At 46.5% G+C, this 19,328-nt stretch overlaps 1 protein-coding gene across 1 annotated transcript in view; it reads left to right on the top strand.

Annotated features, from left to right (window-relative positions):
• The first annotated feature begins 9,506 nt into the window (after positions 1-9,506).
• The window catches only part of CUNH1orf21 (chromosome unknown C1orf21 homolog), a 102,031-nt gene continuing 92,209 nt past the window's right edge, over positions 9,507-19,328 (top strand). The window contains exon 1 of the mRNA XM_054285822.1: positions 9,507-9,568. The gene's annotated coding sequence lies outside the window, so the exon portion shown is untranslated. The remainder of the gene's footprint in view (positions 9,569-19,328) is intronic.

Genomic DNA, 19,328 nt, shown 5'->3' with positions numbered 1-19,328 from the left:
TGCAGTCTCAGAAGTTACTGGGCTGATTTCCTCCCTGTCCGACACCACAGAGTTGGGCAAGGCTGAACCTCCTTCAGTGCTTCTCTGGTTGTACACACAAACACATAATGAGATTATGCATGGTGTGCAGGCTCCTCTCTGGTCACAGTACACAAAATATAGATAACACTTAATCCAGTTAAATGGAATAAGATTAATGGGGCAGTTATTTTCCAAAAGGAAGTACAGGAGTGCAGGTGGTTGCAGAGATGAATCCAATAGTCTCATTCCCCAGCTACTGGGATGTGTTTTAGGACATTTAGGAGTCTGATTTGATCCTCATTGAAACAAAAACAGAAAAACAGTCATCCTCTGTGTTTTGATAACTGGGATGTGCTCAATCTCTTAGTTGCTCTGTTTTTTCCTTCATTTAACTGCTCCACCACCAGCTAAAGTCACAAGCATGGGCATGTGCTAAAAGAGTAAAATAGGTAAGGCTTCTTCCTCCACCTTCTGCACGTTAAATGAACTAATGAAATGCGAGGTCCTGCTCATCCAGACACCGCAAAGCCTGACAAGGAGTAAGGAAAATGTCTGAGGGCAGACCAGACTGACACCTGCTATGACAGTAAATGCCACGGCCACTGCTGACAGATGCCTCTAGACCCTGTGTTTTCAGCTGGTCTTTACCTTTCATATTCAATCAGGCTTTGCACACCACTCAGACATATCTGGAAAGGAGATGTACAAGGAACTATGAGAAAGGTTTCCAACAAAGCTGATGGTACAGTGTTCTTCCATTTGTGAAAGCTTTGCTGGACAGACACTGGGTACTGAGAACTGCCTTCCTCTTTTTGGTTGAGGGCACAAGTCACAAATAGCATGAGCTTATGTTCAGGTTTGTCCCACACTGGGGCAAGGCCAACAGCAGGTCACAGAGGCAAGCACAGCCCCAAGGCCACCAAGGGAGGCAACAACACTTTGCATTTCCTTACCATAGCTGTGCAAAGGTGGGAAATCTCCCTTTACCATGGCATGGATGATGAAAATCAAGGGTTTTTAGAAGCCAGATGAAGTGGTCCATCCCTGAACATTAGCAGAGACTTGTTTAAGGATCTTTAAAGTGTTTTCTTTTAGTGTGGTTCAATCCAACTTTTCTTTAGCATGGCACCTGGGCCTGTGAGTCACAGTGAGCTCCAGAGACTGGCAGTTCTTTCCTTCCCTAAAAAGCGCGCACACACACACACACACACACACAGACAGACTCAAAACAAACAACAAACCAGTAACAGGTGTTTGCATGGTCTCAGATGTAGCATACCCATAAAAAATGACACTGCCACAGTCCTTGGAGGCAGGTTAATATTTAGTTTGGCTTACAGTTCCTTCAGACTCCCAGGGCAAGAGTAACCTTAGGGGAGATGCCTCCATAATTTTTGGAGCCTGAAGCACCACATCTCAGCAGCAGCAGACTGCAGATGCTGTTGGAGCTGATGCAGAAGGGTTCCAGCTTTCCTTTCTTCTCCTGTAGCACTGTCAGTAAGACTTACATCTCTTACCCCCAGCCAGAAAATGCTGCATTATCTCTGTATTTATCTGAGTGGGTGTTAATACACAGTCATGTACCCAACTCCTGCCTCTGCTGTGGCTCAGCAATTTAGGGAAGTTGTTAGTGACCCTCAGCTGTTTTGTAAAACTACAATTAACATGGACTGTCACAGGCTCAGTCTGTGCAGGAAATGTCTCTCTTTTATTCCTAAGATCAGATTCCCTTCCAGTCCCCATGGTCACTGGTGACTGACATTCTCCTGGGTATCCATTGTCTTTTTGTCATGAAAAGCACCATTTGACCCACAGGCAGATTTGCATCTCTCCTCCTTGCAGAAATGTTTTCTGAAGGGGGTGACAGGAGATTGGCACCCCACCCAATCCATTTGGGACCCTGCTCAGGGATAAGGGACATCTGTGGATTTTCTGTGCAGTTCTTCAGAGACAGGTTTTACCAAAGCAGACTCAGGCAGGGCTGGGCAAGATGTTCAGTCTTCTCCAGATCATCCTGTGAACCTGTCCTGGCTTTCCCCTCAGCTCTCCTTATTGTTCAGCAACAGAAGAAGCTGGTGAGAAGACCCCACTTCACAGAGGTCTTTGGACTTCAAAGAAATAAAATATAGTTGAATTTTGTGATAACAAATAACACAGAACTGCATATTGTTACTGCCTTTCACTGGTTTGATAGGGTCCAGAATGTTTTAATATCATTTTTAACCAAATAGCCTCTATCTCTCTCTCTGGGATGTATAAATCTTTGAAATGGACATTGAATCTGAATTTCTCAGTCCACAATGGTCTGCATTGTCCAGACATTATGATGGAAAGCACATTTTTCATTCTGCTTAAACATGCATAAATAACACCCAAACAATGTGTCATATATGAACACATTTCAATTTAAACACTTATTCTGACATGTCCCTAAACCAACTAAACTTACCTGGAATGAACTCTTAAGTGATTTGCAACTTTAAATCACCTTGATTTTCTATTATGACTTAGTGGAATACTTGCCTTTCAATGCCTCCTATTGCCATCCCAGTTCCTCTCTCTGTGTCTAACCTACAGAAATGATAAAGACAAAACTGCTGGCGATACCATCGCTGCCTTTTTGTAAGGAACATGCTTCTCTACTAACTTTTTCTTTCTTCCTCACAGACAGAACCTTTTGAGCAGCCTAGGGAGCAAGGGAGTTTGTTTTGATGATGAATTGAAACCCCTTTTTTCAGTAGCTACTGCTGAAGTGGGAGCATTTTCACAGATCTGCAAGTTGAAAATGACAAGGAGGAAGAAGGATAGATAGACACTAAAAATGTAGGGGAGAAACAAAGGCAAGATTTTTGATATGTTTATTGAGGGGAAGCTCCCAAAAAATGATGAGGAAATTATTGCCTTCCTAAACACCATCAAATTGCCCACGAGTGGATTCACCTTACATGGCTCAGACATCAGGATGTGGGTGTCTGTGCTCATGCCAGTTATCCCAGCAAAACACAAGGCTCTGGGAGGTCATTCACTTCTTTTCAGCACCAACCAGCCTTTGGAGGTCCTTGTTTCCCTTCATTGACTCTAAAGGATCATGGAGGAGTTGCTGCAGCACAGGTATCTCACCCTGAGATGTCAGGAGAAGGCAGGAACTCCTAACCCACAGCTCTGTATCATCACCTGTATGTAAAAGCTATGATGAAAGTGCATTTGTGATTAATCACATATCCTTACAAGCTGGGGATTTCCATGGAATAGTTCCCTTATGAACCATAACACACACTTCCTGTCAGCTTAATGTTTTCTCCAAAGGTGTGCAGCAACAATTGCTCCAGAAGAGCTCAGTGTTTTGGACCAAGTTACAGTTTCTAAGGGAATCATAACTTCGCCTTGATTTGAATGCAATTAAATTCTCTGCCATAATAGCAGCACAACGACAAGAATATTTTTTCTTTATTTCCTCAGCTTGGAAATTAAAAGGGAATAACACACATTGGTGCACAAGGAAATAGACCTTCAATTCCATACAGACAGCAGGATTCTCAAGTAAGTGTGTTCTCCTTTCTGCTATGGAAAGGGATGCAGGAAAACCCAATTATATATTTCCTTTTAATGCCCACATCCTGTGCATGAGAAGGGGGAAGTTGTGCCAGCAGTTAGAACACGGACTCAGCCATGGCTTCTAGCTTTTCTTCTCAGCCCACTCTGGCCTTTAGGCTACTTGTTGAATCCCTGTTTGCCAGCCTGAGATGTTGAGACCTGAGACTTGATCTGATAAAGGCTGTGTACAGGTTTAAGTTTGCACATGGCACACAGTCCCTTGCTGTGATGATGATAAATGCCCTGGGTAAAGCACAAATGATGACTCCACCCATGTCAGTTCTACTGCTCAAAGCCATCCTTCAACTAGTTATAAACTTAGAATGTTGTTTGTTGGAGTTTTGTTTGTTTGGGATTCTTTTTGTGTATAAAATGCATGAAAAAATCCCCAAATTTTCCATTACTGTTATAGTCACCTGTTTTTGCTTTATGTTCTTGCAAGCAGTGTTTTTATGGCCCCCTGAAAGACTGATTTACATAAAATTTAACAGTGTTTACCTTCTAATGTAGGAGATACAGTTGAGATCACAAGAAGTAAACTGCTTTTATTGTTATAGGTTTTCTTTTTGTCACTTAAAACTCTAACTTAAAACTGTGCTTTAACTTAAAGTTGCATATATTCCTGAAGGAGGTGAGGAGTGGGAGTGGTTCTGGGCTTTGCAAACGGCTGTGCCAGAGAAGAAATCACCAGTGGGCAGTGTCCCTCCCAAAAGGAGATGTGCACCTCTCCCCAGGAGGAGGTAGAATAGCTCACACAAGTGTTCTCTGTATCATTTAGTGTCAGAATGAGCTGTGCTAAAGCATAAGAGGCTCAAAGAGAAAGTCATGCAAGCCTAACTGGTACTGAGAAACAAAATGTGCAGCCTAGAAGAAAATGTTCTTGGCTTTCTTGGTGCTAACTCAGTAAGGAGCAGAACTCAGCCTGTGCTTTGCATCCAATTCTGCACCTTGAAAGGCAGAGGCACCTTCTGCTGGTGACCCGAACAGGACCCCAGCACCCAATGCTCACCTGCCACTCCTTCCCTGGGTTTTCAGACCATATATTGACTGTGTTTAGAGAAATGCCAAAATAAAAGGGGGAGGGGTTCTGGTGAACTGGACCTTCAGGCACACAAATAAAAGTTGATCTTGGGAGCTGGATTTGGTGATCCTTGTGGGTATTGCATGATTCTGTGATTCTGTGATCTTCACTGATTTATCTTATTCTAGCACAGGCGCATGGCCTATGATTGCAATCCCAGCACGAAGCACTCTCCAGGCTAAAACCTCAGTGTATGACTTTGGCAGTATCTGTGCTGCATCCAAATGTTGAACAGCTAACAACTAAAGTCCCTGCTTAGTCTTTCCTCTCTCAGCCCTTGCCTGAAATTAACAGACAGTTTTGCTAAACTGCTAATCTGGAATTAGAACCTCAGGATTGGATGCTCTGCCACAGACCTTTTCTTCTTGTTTATACAGCTTCCAAAATGTGGGTGGTTTACTGGAGGGTTTATCTACCTATTTTGTCTTATCTTTCCTAATTGCAAGCTCAAGTATAAACAGAATAATTGAATCTGCAGAGTAAATAAACAAGCACTGCACACAGAACTGGGATCAGTAAAGATTGCCTGAAAATTCCCAGATGTATCTGTAGGTTTCTCCTACAGCTGGGCTTGCTTTGTGTCCCAGGGGTTTGATGTAGGCTCTGCTCTGTGATGATGAAGTTGTAAAACAGAAAACTCTGGAGAATTATTCAGCCTTAAGTGACGCAGAACAATCTTTCACTCTTTTAAAGTATTTCATTCTCCTTTTTGCCCTCTGAACAGGTGTAGTGTTGGGTGAGGTGAATGAGAGCAGTTCCTACTTCCAAGGGCATTATTTCATCAGAGATAATTTTTTATTGGTTAAAATGCATTCTCTTATATGCCCAGAATTTGCAGTCCATGTTTTTCTGTATTGCAGATTAACATCCATTTCCATTTTAATAATGACAGTGAATGCAACAAGCAGGGCCAGACTGTGCAAAACAAATGTCTGCTAATTTGTAGTCTTTTAAATATGTAAAGCTAGTCTTTGATGTTAATACACCATTAAAAAGGAGCTGGGAAGTTCACAAGTCTGTTCCTGTGTCGCTTGTCAAGCAGCAGAACAGCTCAAAGAGCAGCTTGCTGGTTTGCAGCATCAAACTCACCTCAATGACTTTAGCATCCTATAAAAAATTTTGGTACCTGACATCCTAAAATTTTATAGAACATGCAAGGTTCATGGGAGGAGGCTGCATCTGCAGGGCTCATGCCTTTCTGTATCCTTCATGCTTTTCTCCAGCAGCAACAGCAATGTGAGCCATGACTTGGCTTCTCCATGTGAGCCTGACTTGGCTTCTCCAGTAGTCCTGGGGGATGGAGGAATAGCCACACCACCCTGGCAGTCAGAGTCCATGCATGGTGACCATACTTTCCAGCCCTGGGGATTATGTTTACAAAAATTCTAGAATATCAACACAGTTAGGAAATACTTCAATGTTTTGGGACTACAATACTTGAAGGGAAAATGAATCTGTCATTGTAAGGTTTACTATAGCCAGGGTCGAGGTGATAACAATTAATAAAAATCCTTAAACTGTTTCTGGCAGCAGCTTGTGCAGCATTTTAGTTTTTCTTCTGAACTCCTGTTAATTGGGAAAAATGTGCAGCAATTTCACTTATTCTTTTATAAGGTGAGCCATGATTGCTCTCATTTCTCCCATTTCTGAAGGGAAGGGCTTCACTGAAGTATCAGGAAATCATCAGAAAATAAACAGGGTAACTTAGGCATTTGAAACAGTTTTCAGCTTGAAAAACAGACAGTTGTGCTGATAGCAGCTACCTGATCCAAGAAATGGTCTATTTTTCACCCATAACAAGTAGGACACAGGTACAATGCATATACTTTGGGCATAAACAATGACCTGCATTCCCATTTTTAGGGGAAGACAGACAGAGTCTCATTAGCATTGCTGTATTGATATAACTGAGACAACATGCAAGGCATGCACACACTGATTGCACTGCAGTACTGTGATGAAAGCCAAATCTTTTTTCCTCTCATAAATAGGCCAAATTGGTGCTTCTACACCACTGTTTTACCTGCTATCTTAAGAGGCTTGTTCTTTTCTTTTGGCACAGAGGTGGAGCTGCTTTCAAAAGGAGACAACCAGGTACAAGTCATTGACATTCCATACTCAAATATATTCCTCATCTTTCATCTTTCCAAGAGTTTTGAGGGGCTTATTATTATAAAAATAATGATAATTTCATCTTTGCAAATATTTGTCTCTGCCTACTTTTAGTCCATGACTCTCCCAGATCTGAGTCAATTCATTCCCACAGCAGGAGAACTGAAGAAGGAAAGCCAATTTCTGTTCTCATGTACAAAAAAGTCAGGATGAAATTTGTCCTCCTCCTGCAGGAACAACCCCCAGCACTTTGTTTTAATGTTAAACCCGTAATTTATTTGTGAGTTAACCAACTAATACCTGGTTTGAGCATCACTAGGCAGGGACAGAGCACAGGCCCAGCTGATGGTACTCTTAGTACCAAAATTGTCCTAGCTATCAGAAATTGTTTACACTGTTTATAATTTTTCAGCTTCTAAAAATAGCTCTCCAGTATGCACTATCTCATCTCAGAAATGAGTAAAACAAACACCAGAAATCAGGGAAATAACTATTTTCTGCTTTTAAACATATTGTTGACTACACGAGAGTGGCAGACAAAGACTCCATCAACAAATTTGTGCATAAGGAAATGGATTTTCATGTAAATAATTATTATGAATGTTAACTAGCTGCACACATCATCAGGAAAACATCAGGGAGGTTCGTTTGTGGAAGCTAAACAAAATATGTTTGCTTCCTGCTGTTCTTTTATGGGTATTTTTATTGGAAGCAGAGTTTATAGAGGCATAGCAATCATATATGTTTCACTGTAAAAGCATCACTTTTCTTTGGAAACAGTATCAGGCTCCCTGCAGAAAAACAAAGTTGGCCAAACTTCACAGTTATCAACCTAGAGTTGAAAATATTCCTTCTTCTGGAATGTCTTGATGTTGTTTATGTGCACCTTTCTGGTAGTGATTTCAAGCGCAGCAAAAAATAATTAATTGCTAGAAAGTTGAAGGTAGAAATTACTTCAAATGGGATTTTGCCAAGGATTTGGCAAACAAACTGTTATTTATTTCAGCATTTTCATCCTGGTGAAGGAAAAATGTCCTTAGATGAAAACTTATCTGCCTGGTTTATTGGATGATACTAAAACTGTAAGTGATGAAAAGGATGTAGGCTTGCTGGAGTCTTTCTAGTTCACATGGTAGCACTTCCTGGCAGGAATAGTCTGAGACAGCTTTTATAACCCAGTCTTCAAAGAGGCCTCACCTCCATCTCCAGCTTTTCAGTTGTTTTCATGAAAAACTCTGCCTCTGTGAACAGAAGAACATAGGTTTCCAGTGAAAGTTTGGGTGCATGGTGCCATAGATCTGATAGGCATTGCATTCCTGGGAAAACAACTTCCATGCTAAGGAAGAGAAGCACTCTGCTGTTCTCCTACTGAGTGGGGCATGGACACCAAAGGCACAGGGGGCTGTGTCTGAGAGCCACATAAATATCCCAGAGGCAGGTGCCAAGAGGATGCCAGACTCTTTTTGGTGGTGCTCAGTGACAGGATGAGGAGCAATGGACAAAAACTAAAACACAAGTTTAACAACATGGAACCATGGAATATCCAGAGTTGGAAGGACTCACATGGTCATCCAGTGCAGCCCCTGTGCCTGTTCAGACACCCCCACAATCCCACCCTGTGCATCCCTGGCAGCATTGTCCAAACCCTCCTGGGGCTCTGGCAGCCTTGGGGCTGTGCCCATTCCCTGGGGAGCCTGGGCAGTGCCCAGCACCCTCTGGGGAAGAGCCTTTCCTGATCTCCAGCCTGACCCTGCCCTGACACAGCTCCAGCCATTCCCTGGGTGCTGTCCCTGGGCACAGAGATTGGAGCTTACCCTCCACTTCCATGGGGAAGAACTTCTTTGCATGGAGGGTGGCAGAACCCTGGAACAGCTGTCCAGGGAAGGTGTGGCATCTCCAACTCTGAAATATCCCAAACCCACCTGTTTCACCTGCTCCGGGTTACCCTGCCTTGGGGGAATTTGAACTGCACCATCTCCAGAGGTCCCTCCTTCCTCCACCGATTCCATTATTCCGCATTTGTGCATCGTGACCTCACCGGGCACCTGCTTCCTCCCGGCTCAGAGCCCCTGCCCCGCGACACCGCGGATCTGAGTGCGGGAGGAGCCGTGCCGGTACTCCAGGGTGCGAGCGCGGGATGAGCATTCCCGGTACTCCGGGATCTGTGTGCGGGATGGGCAATCCCGGTACCCCGGGGTCCGAGTGCGGGATGAGGATTCCCGGTACCCCGGGGTCCGAGTGCGGGATAAGCACTCCCGGTACTCCGGGATCCGTGTGCGGGATGGGCACTCCCGGTACCCCGGGGTCCGAGTGCGGGATGAGCATTCCCGGTACCCCGGGGTCCGAGTGCGGGCTAAGCACTCCCGGTACTCCGGGATCTGTGTGCGGGATGGGCACTCCCGGTACCCGGGGTCCGAGTGCGGGATGAGGATTCCCGGTACCCCGGGGTCCGAGTGCGGGATAGGCACTCCCGGTACCCCGGGGTCCGAGTGCGGGATGAGCGGTGCCGGTACTCCGGGATCTGTGTGCGGGATGGGCACTCCCGGTACCCCGCAGCCCGCGGGCGGCTCCTCCCCGCGGTGACGGCCCCGCTCCGCCCCGCCCCGCCCGCTCCGCCCCGCCCGCTCCCCGAGAGGCCGCTCGGCTCCGCTCGGCTCGGCTCAGCTCCCCGCCGCCGCCGCACACCGCCCGGGAGCCGCAGCCGCCCGCGCCCGCCGCCCGCTCCGGCCCGGGGGAGCCGCTCCGAGCGCGGCTGCCGAGGTGAGCGCCCGGGGCCGGGGCAGCGCGGGTCAGGGGCGGGGTGGAGTCCCCCATCCTCCGCTCCCCTTTCCATTCCCTTATTTCTCGTATGCCGACCCCCCTGGCCGCCGCCTCCGGGCGATGTTTTATTCATGGCCCGGCGGGCTTTGTGCGGAGCGGGCTCGCCGGGAGCGCCGGACCCGCGGCCGCGGCGGGGAAATGGCTGCGGGTGGGCGGCTCGGAGCCCCCCCGGCGCTGCCGGGCCGGAGCCGTCGCCACCGGGGGGCTCGGCTGCGGCTGCACGGCCGGGGCGGGAGCGAGCCCTGCCAGCCGCTCTCCGGCGGGTTTGTGCGTATAGCTGCGTGTCCACATCCGTGTCTATTTACGTTCTTTTTCGATGCTCGGCAGCAGAGTATTGCAACACCGGGCGCACCGTGCGCCGGGCGGCACTTACACCATCGCCGAGTTAACTGTAGATGTCAGACTGTGCTTGCTCTGGGGTGATGTCAGATTGGTAATAACGCGCAGAAATGGGGATTCGGTGCGGGCAGAGCGTGATGGAGCCGGCACGGACCCAGCTGGCGCGGACAGAGCCGTCGGAGCCGCTCCGCTCCCGGCGCACGGCCTGCTGCGGGGGCAGTGCCCCGGCGCGGGCGGAGCGTGGGGGCACGGCGATAATTGGCAATTATTTGTGGGGAGCTGCGGACTCGGAGGAGCAGATATTTATGCCTGGAGCGGAGATACTTGGCTGGTTTTGCCTTACAAAGGTATTCAGGCGTGTTTTGGTTAGAGAGTCGGCTGATGCCTGTCTTGTCTGCCAGTTGTGCCATAAGGCAGCCTCCTCGGCTATCATCAGTCCAGAGGAGGAATTCTGTTGTGTGCTGTGGAAAGCTGGCTGTGATCAATAGGCAGTGTAATGTTAGCTCCTGATACCGCCTCTTGATTTCTCCCAAGCTGATCGTGGACCAGTGAACTAAAGCTGAGAGATGCTGAAACACATCCCTTACCTTAGTCAGTTCCCCATTCGCTTGCCCTTCACTTTCCCTACACCCTGGTTGGTTGGATTTCAATGGAAAGATTCTGATTCTGGGCCTGTTCAAAGAAATCCATGTGTTTTGATTTTGCTTGTCTAACTTGCTGTTTAATAATAGCTGTGAGGCTGAAGATCCCCGTGCCCAGGGGCTGTGGGGGTATTTGTCCTTCCGTACAAGTGAAGTTAACCAATACTGCTTGATGCTGCTTAACCTTGTATTATCTTAGGTGTCATATGATGAGGCAGCTTGATTTGTTTAAGGCTTTGTGATGATGCAATGCAATAATAATTATAAATCTTCTCATTGTCTGAAGAATCTTTAAATGCTACTCTGTCTTGGGAGGTACTTCATGTGTGTTTATTTCCAAGAGGCATGGGCATGGACGAGCAGATGATATTAATCACGTTCATTTCGGGGTGGGAGCAGTTTGGCACAGGTGCTTTAAGTTGTAATTTATGGGTGTGATGTCATGTGCTAGATAAGCTTTCATAGGATCTTGCCGTGTAAATTACAGCCTTTGTTTATATACGTGCAATTTCATGTTTTGGAAATCCACGCTGTATGGCTTGCTCGCGAGCCTGCGCCGAGCTGTGAGCAAGCTCCAGCAGAATGTGCTTCAGTTGCGCAGTGGAGCTCAGGGCTTGGCAACATTTTGCTTTGCCTTGTGCTCCCAGCCCGCTCCAGGTGTGAATGTGCCCCGTGGCATCTGCGTGCAGTGATGTGTCTGGTGGTTGGCTGAGAAAGCAGTGGCCAGGTACTTGTTTTGTTTTCTTCTTTCTCCATGATCTGGTCTGGTCCGTTTTTGAGAAGAAGCAGGGTGCTGAAATTACTGACTTCAACTAATGTGTGCGGGAGAGAGCAGCTTGGTTATTTCAGGCTGCTGTGGTTTGTTATGCAATCAGATTAACAAAGGTTGAAATGATCATTCAGCCTTGGGTAAACACGATCTATAGAACAGTGTGGATTAGGGTAGCTGTTTACATCGGGCAGATCTGCTGCACTTGGCGTGTTGCAAATACTGGGTGGAAACACAATGAGTGGACACAGTAATGTACTAAACAAATTTTCAGCAATCTCTTTGGGATTATGATGTATTTACTATCGATTGTCAGTGCTCCAGGAGCTTCTGCAGCGCCTTAGGTGCTGCCTGCATGCATGGGCAAACTTACTTTTGGCTTCATTTAGTTGACAACCCAAGGCCTCGTGGAAATCTTTGTGCACAGCCGCTGGTGCCTGAGGTGCTGTGCAGCCTCTGGACTACTGCAGTCCAGGGCTTGGGTCAAGCAAGCTGACTGATGCTCAACTGGAAGCTTCCTGAACTAAACAAAAAATACCATTCCAGCCATGTTTGCTGAAGCTGGCAGCCCCTCAACTGGTCCATTATTAGTTGGCTGTTTCTTGTCGCAGTTGTGGCGGTGGCATTGCTGCAGGAGAGGTTCTCAGGGCTTGTCTCCCTGAATCTGCTCAGCGAGCAGGCAATGACACGCAGGCATTGCCACCGTGCTGGAGGTGGCAGGAGCTGAGAGGGGAAGGGGCAGGCTGGGATGTGGGGGAAATACCTGGAACTGGGGAGGAGAGGGAGGTGTTGATCAGCATGGACCTCTCCATAGGTGTGTGCTGGGACCCCCATCTGCAGCTGCACTGCAGTGGGCTCGCCTGGGCTCTGCTGCTCCAGGAGGGCAACTTGTTCTGAAAATACAGGATGTGATGGCATTGAATGTTTGGGGGAAAGGAGGAGTAAGCAACTCCTGCAGTCAGTTTTCCAGAGGCCTTTGTGTTGGTGTGAAGCCTGAGCCTTCCAATCTTCCCCTCATTCAGGGAAAGGTAAGGGACCCTCGAGGATGTTGCTTTTCCATCCTCTAATCTAGCAGGGGATGGAACAGGGCTACATTTTGAATACATGCCCAAAAATACTCCAGAGTTTGTTATTATTGTTATTTATTTCCTTGCTGGCTGTGTTTAATTCTATATAACCAGGTATGTAATTGCAAAGGGCTTTCACAGGCACTTGCAAATGTCTATCACTGTGCCACTGGCTACTCTGTGTGCTGCATAACATTTGTGATAAATGTACCCAGGCACATTCTGGGTATACTGGAATCCAAAGAGGTACTTCAGGGAATAGGTAATGCTATTAACGCTGTGTTGTAGGATGTTCAGAGGAGGCAGTGTGGAATGTGATATGCAGTCAGTCATGTTAAGGCTATTTCTTTTACTGGTACAAGTTTACTTCAGCTCTGATTTATTAACAGGTTGCTCTCCTGTCATCTTCAATCTTGTGAATGAAGTAAGAGCAGTTAGTCTCTGTCAGACCAGAGGTCTGTCTGGCTCGGTAGCTCCTCTGATGGGACCACTCCCACGTGCATAGAAAAACTGGAACAGTGCAGTTCTCCTCCTGCTAAACCCTTGTAGCAGTCACCACCCTAGGAAACCTTTGGGGTGGCAGCTCCAGGGAGGAATTAAACTGTGTTTAATAGCTGCTGGTGGATTGTCTTCTCTAAAAAGATGTCTTAATTAGTTTTGAAAAACTTCATGGCATTAGTGTTCACAACCTTCTGTGCTGGGGAACCCAGTCTGAAAAGGATTTTTTATTTTCATTTTACAGTTTCATCTGAATTCTAGAAGAATATATTTCTTTTTATATTTTCACACAAAAATTAGCTCTATGTGGGGATGCTAATGATCTTAGAAGGTGAGTGAAGATGACTGCTTTATATTTGCGGTGAGATATAATCCCAGCCCTGTTTGCAGTCACATTTCATGCATAGGTACCATTATGGCTGTCATATTTAGGTGACTGCATGCAAAAAATGTTCAAATACAAGAAGTGATTTCTGCAGCTGTGCATCCTTGACATAGATTGGGGTGAGTCTCGGCTCAGAAATGCTCAGATGACAAAAGAGTTGCTGCAAGCTAAGGAGGGACTTCAGCAACATTGTTGGAAGATTTACCAAAGTAAATCTTAGCAAGGGATCTGGTGCCACATTTTAGGACATGAGTGAGAATGCAGAGAACAGAATTTAATAGTTGTATTAAAGAGCTTGAAGCTAAGTAATACAGATTCCACTAAGTGCTGCATGATGCAGAAAAAGCAGTAACTCAGTCTCTGAACTGTTCTATAGGTTGGCTTCTACCACACCATCCTCTAACATTTCAAGAATAGATGGGTGGTAACAAAGTTATGGTTTAAATTCCACTTTTTCTTTGTGTGGCACAGAAGCAGGATCCCTTGGCTGTTAATTGACCTACAGTATTTATTTTTGTGCTTGTGGTTCAGGAGTCTGTCTGGGTTGCAGGAGTCCTCTGGGTCACAGACTTCTGGATACTGGTGGTAAAGTTGTGTTTGGCTTATTAAAATAAGCTCTTCAAAGGTTGGTAATTTATTCAGAATCATACAAAGGGTATCCTGAGCTGGAAGGGACCCATCAGGAGCATGGAGTCCAACCCTGTCCCTGCACAGATACCCCTCCAGTCCCTGTGCATCCCTGGGAGCCTTGTTTAAACCCTCCTGGAGCTCTGGCAGCCTTGGGGCTGTGCCCTTTCCCTGGGAAGCTTGGGCAGTGCCCTTATTGTGGTGGCTTCTGAAATCCTGTTGATAAAAAAGGGTAGAATTTTCATGTTTCTAAAGCAAATATAAATTCTTGATCTTGTCATTTCTACTACTTTTCCACCCTTAAGCCTGTAAACTTATGATTGAAGTGGGTGGAATTTCAGCCTGATGGTTTACAGGGTGGGATAATAGTAGAGACTGACCAGACGAATGTTTTGTTTTAAAAATAGAGAGGCTTACATAATGATGCTATACACAACAACAGTGTATGGATATGGATAAGATCTCTGGAGCAGTGTTAATCCAACAGCATCCCTTGCCTACATGTCTGCTGTTGCTTGCTTCAAAGGAAGGTAATTCTGGAGAGAAGAGATGCCAGTGCCAAGTGATTTAACTGCAGTATTGATCCAGTCCTGAGCAGACTTCAGGCAAGGCTCTGGGTTAGAAGTTTGGAGAAACAGGTTTTTAAACCATTGTGAGCTCCTAATTTGTCACCTGAATGAGAGAAAATGATTCTTCCTCTTTTTTTTTGTGGAGCCCTGTCTGTCTCTTGGTGTTTTGAGTTGTTTACAGAGATTCACGTTTTAATGTGTGGCATGTGCTTAGGAAATCTGAGGCCCTGTTTTGGAGAATAAAAAAAAACCAAACCAGTGAATGTGTCTGAAAGGATGGGCTTACAGACTTTCCTCTTGCTATGAAAGTGGCCTCAGTTTCTTCTTCTTGTCTCTGTATCTCTAGGAGAAAGGCACAGGCTTTATCTGTCAAGTTTGGAAAAAGATAAAGAGCAAGTTCACTTGAAACATGTATTTAATAGGGAAAATTTCCCAGGATCTATATATACAGGTGGGCATTTTCCGAAAAGTATGTTAGGTGTTGAGGCCATAAAAATGTTGCTGCTAACCAAAATTCTAGCCCTGAATGTATCTATAAATATCACAGCCTCACCCCTTTGGCTCTGTGAAATTATATGTAGCTGGAATAATTTCATACATCAGGACATAAAAGGACCTTGGTGAACTTGTGCTTTTATAATAAACAAGAAGAAGTTTATCTAGGTTGCCCAGTTTATTCACACAAAGACAGCTCTTTACTCGGGGAGGGGGAGGTACTTACCTCTTAGACTTTCCTCCTTAGGATTTTTATCTCATCCTGTCCCAAGATTTTATTAATAAGAGCAAAACAACTTTAATGTTTATGCATTTGGACAGACAGAGCTCTGCGTTTTGGAGTCATGGCTAATTAGATTTGTGGAGCCTGTGCAGTTTTGGATGTTGGGCAGGGAGGTTGTTTTTGCAGGAAGACACAGAGGAAGGAACGCGTTGCTTGTGTTCCCTTTCTTACAGCGGCAGCAGCACTTTCCATGCCCTGTGCACTTTCATGATGTCGATGTGCTGTTCCTGGGGGAAGCAGGCTTGGTGAAGTTCACCTCTGTGTTTGAAGAATTCCTTTTAAATTGCTGTTCAGTAAAGCTCTGAGTAGCAGACATTTGCACTTCTCCAGTGGAAAACAGTCTGAGGGAAGAATCGGCTGGTAAACCAAAACAAATGCTGTCTTTCTAAGGGCTGGCAATGGGCTGTAAGCCCATTCTGCTTCAACTTGGAGGGATGACTAAGATGTTTCTCTGCTCTGGCAATATCCACTTAGGATCCTGCTGCTTCATTTCATATACAGGCCTGCTCACTCCAGCTGCATCTTGAAGGGAGCACAGCTGACGTGCAGCAAATGCACTGCCAGGCTGACTGCAGTAAATGCACTGACAGTGTGCAGGAGCTGCTCTTTTGTTAGCAGTGGCTGTGCCCAGCTCCAGGGCGTTCTCTGAGCTGGGCTGTTTCAGGCTGTGGTTTGGGCTGCTGAGCATGGCCAGCCATGTGATGCTGAAGGACAGGCTGCTGCTCCTCTCCTCCCAGTGCAGCCTATGTGCGTGCAGTAGTTGTGGTCTGGTGGATGCCCAGGGGCTCAGCTTTCCCTTCTGAGCCTTTATTTTTTGCAGGAATCTGAAATAGCAGAGCTGAAGCTGCTGAATAAGCCAGACTGAATCCAGGGGAGCCGATCTGGCTCTCCCCTTCGTCTGCCACAGAAATGTGGAGAGGAGAAACTCCTGCGAGTACTTCAGGGAATTGTTTGATTAGTGGGTGAAGGGAAAGCCAGCCAGGGTTTTCTAATCCCATCTCTATTCTTTTTACCATTCGAAACTCTAATGGATATAATTGTTTTTTCTTATGATTTATGTTATTAAATTGTTCCCTAGTTTTCAGGTGTGGGAGTCTATCAGCCAGGGCTGCTGAAATTAAAATCAAAACCTCATGATGAACAAGCTCCTGAGATGATCTCGTTTAATAGTAAGAGGGAGCTGTATTCTTTCTGCTTTGGTCATGTTGGATAAGATGTACCTTTGAGATTAAAAAGTCCTGATGCTCATGGGAGGAGGGGGAGTGCTTCCTTCTTTTGTCTCCAGCATTGCAGCAGAGATGCTAATTAAGTACCAAACAAATTGGATTTGGGCAAGTTTGCCTTTGCAATGGCAGTGAAAATGTTTTGTTTGGTAGAGCTGCGCAAATTACACCGCAGGCATTCACACAGAGATAAATCAGCCCCTGGCTGCCCCAAATCATCCTGCTTCAGTCGGCAGGAACATGCCAGAGGAGCTTTGGGGATGGCAGGAGTCAGTGAGCATGTTTTGGAGCAGATTGTGTAGGGGCACAGCCCTGAGCAAAGACATCACAGTGAGGAGTGACTGTGCTGCCAGCACAGAGAGCCTCTGTCAGCGGGACAGGCAGCTCCAAATGGGGGGCTGCTCTTCCCCAACAACAGGGCTCGGAGCTGGGTTTTCCTGGAACTACCATTCTGAGCTGTTTTCTGAAAAAATCAGATATTAAAACATGGAATAAGAGACCTCAGGCTCAGTAACGACGTTTAGGAGAATAAGGAACGCTCAGCCTCGTGAAGCTGCATTTAGTTGTACATTTATTTGGGGATTTTTTACAAGCATAATGGAAAATTATGCACTCGACTTTCTCAGAGTTGCCGTGGGATTCAGGGGACCTAATTTCCCTAAGACTATGAAAATCCCAGGCTTTGCCATGTAATTTTTGTTTGCCTTTACACTTCTGCGCTAGTCTTTGAGCCTTCTTTCATCCACAGCAAATGCTTGGGTGCCGCAACAGAAATGGTTTGAAAGTCAATGATTTGAGAGAAAAAGGGCTGGAGCTTCTTAGATGTCTGGGGACTGGATGAAGTAGGATTAATCTGGCATTAAGACAGAAATTTGTGAGAGAAGCGTGGTCAAGTGACTGACTGGAGAGAGGGGGGATTCATGAAGTCAAAGTCACTTCTTCAGCCAGAGGGGGGATCAGGCTGATACATTTCTGATGGGGTGTTTTGCCTGGCCTTTCCCACAGACTCTGGGTAGCTGTCACATACTTTCTCTGCAATTATTTGGCATTCTGAGAGATCATGCCTTAAAAAAAGACTCTCAGAGTGAGCAGCTTTCCAGAAGGTCATTGGAAATTTAATGCTACAGTGTAATGAGGTTTGTGAGTTACCTGTAACACAAATAACAGTGCTGACGAGTTGCTTTTCAATTATTAATTCTTGTACAGTAAGCTGTGGCCATTAAGATGGGTTGTCTATGCAAAGTGGTTCCATAAAATGCAAATTATTAGCTTCTATGTGGGTCAGAAAACATTGCATACTTGGTGTAACTTGTAGTTAAATAGTCTCCTTTGCTAAGCAAATAATTTAAGCACTGGTTACTCTCAGCATCGTCAAAAACATACATGAGTTCTTGCTGAGTGTAAATAAAAGGGTTTCAGCTTTGAATGATGACTGCAGGATTTGGCTTAAAAGCTATTTTTGGGCCATGGGCGCAGCCCAAAGCCGGGGGACGTATGTGGCTCTGCTCCTGGAATGGCGTCAGGATGGAGGATGACTAAGTCACCCCTGCAACTTCCTGCTTGCTCCAGAAAGGTGGTGATTTATTGCAGCTCTGTGTCAGCAGTAAATCGCTGTCCACCCGCGCTGATTCAGCCACCCAACTTAGCTGGGAGTTAGGGCTGTGCCCCGGCTCCTTCCACCCAGCAGCTGCTGGGTGGGGACGAGGCCATCGCCCTTCCTGCCCTGTGTCCATCAGGGCCAACCAGGCCCTGACTCCTGTCCTGGTGCAAATGCGGGATTGGGATGGTGTTCCTGCCCAGTCAGGGAAGATTGGCTGGGCAAAGCCTCAGGGTCTTGGGCTTCTGAAGGTGCTGAGGTTGAAGCAATAGCAAATGTGGCTCCTTCCCACCCCGCAGCTGCCATTGCCCTTCCTGTCCCATGTCTGTCAGGGCCAACCAGACCCTGACTCCTGTCCTGGTGCAGATGTGGGATTGGGATGGTGTTCCTGCCCACTGAGGGAAGATTGGCTGGGCAAAGCCTCGAGGCTTTGGGCTTCTGAAGGTGCTGAGGTTGAAGCAATAGCAAATGTGGCTCTCTCCTGGCTCCTTCCCACCTAGCAGCTGCTGGGGTGGGGACGAGGCCATTGCCCTTCCTCCCCCGTGTCCATCAGGGCCAACCAGGCCCTGACTCCTGTCCTAGTGCAGACATGGGATTGGGGTGGTGTTCCTGCCCAGTCAGGGAAGATGGGCTGGGCAAAGCCTTGAGGCTTTGGGCTTCTGAAGGTGCTGAGGTTGAAGCAATAGCAAATGTGGCAGAATCAGCACATAGCGATGTTGCTGCTTGGGGAAAAATTGTTCCAAACCCTTCCAGGCCCTGCCCTGGCTTTCCTTTGTAGGCAGAACAGGTTGGGCAGCAGCACAGGGCTAGGGAGGCTACACAAAACAAGGGGAGTTCACTGAAGATGTTCATTAGATGTATCATGTTGAGGGCTCCTGTTTTTCTGAGGTTTACAATGCCTCTAGTGCATAAGGACAGATTTCTCTGCTCCTGTTGTAGATGAGTAAGGCAAGTAGTTGTTCTACTGCTGCCTTTTCCCTCCTACCTGCCCTCCAAAACAAACCCAAGGTGCAAACCCCCACCAGTCTAAAGACCTGGTTTTGAAATAAAACACTTCATTTGAGGTACAGGAATGATCTGGCTGTGATGAAGACTGATGGCAATGCCTCCTCTCTTCTCTTCCACCCTGCTCTCCCAAGAGCTGCTGCTATCCTGGGAAAGCACATGAAGAACCCACTTGCTCGCTCTTGTTGTCACAGCCCTTATC

This window comes from Melozone crissalis, unplaced genomic scaffold, assembly GCF_028551555.1.
Source record: "Melozone crissalis strain CALT ecotype California unplaced genomic scaffold, PUWL_Pcris_2 ptg000045l_1, whole genome shotgun sequence".
Taxonomy (NCBI): Eukaryota; Metazoa; Chordata; class Aves; order Passeriformes; family Passerellidae; genus Melozone; species Melozone crissalis.
The sequence above is the reverse complement of the archived record's forward strand: the minus strand, read 5'-3'. Positions and strand labels throughout refer to the sequence as shown.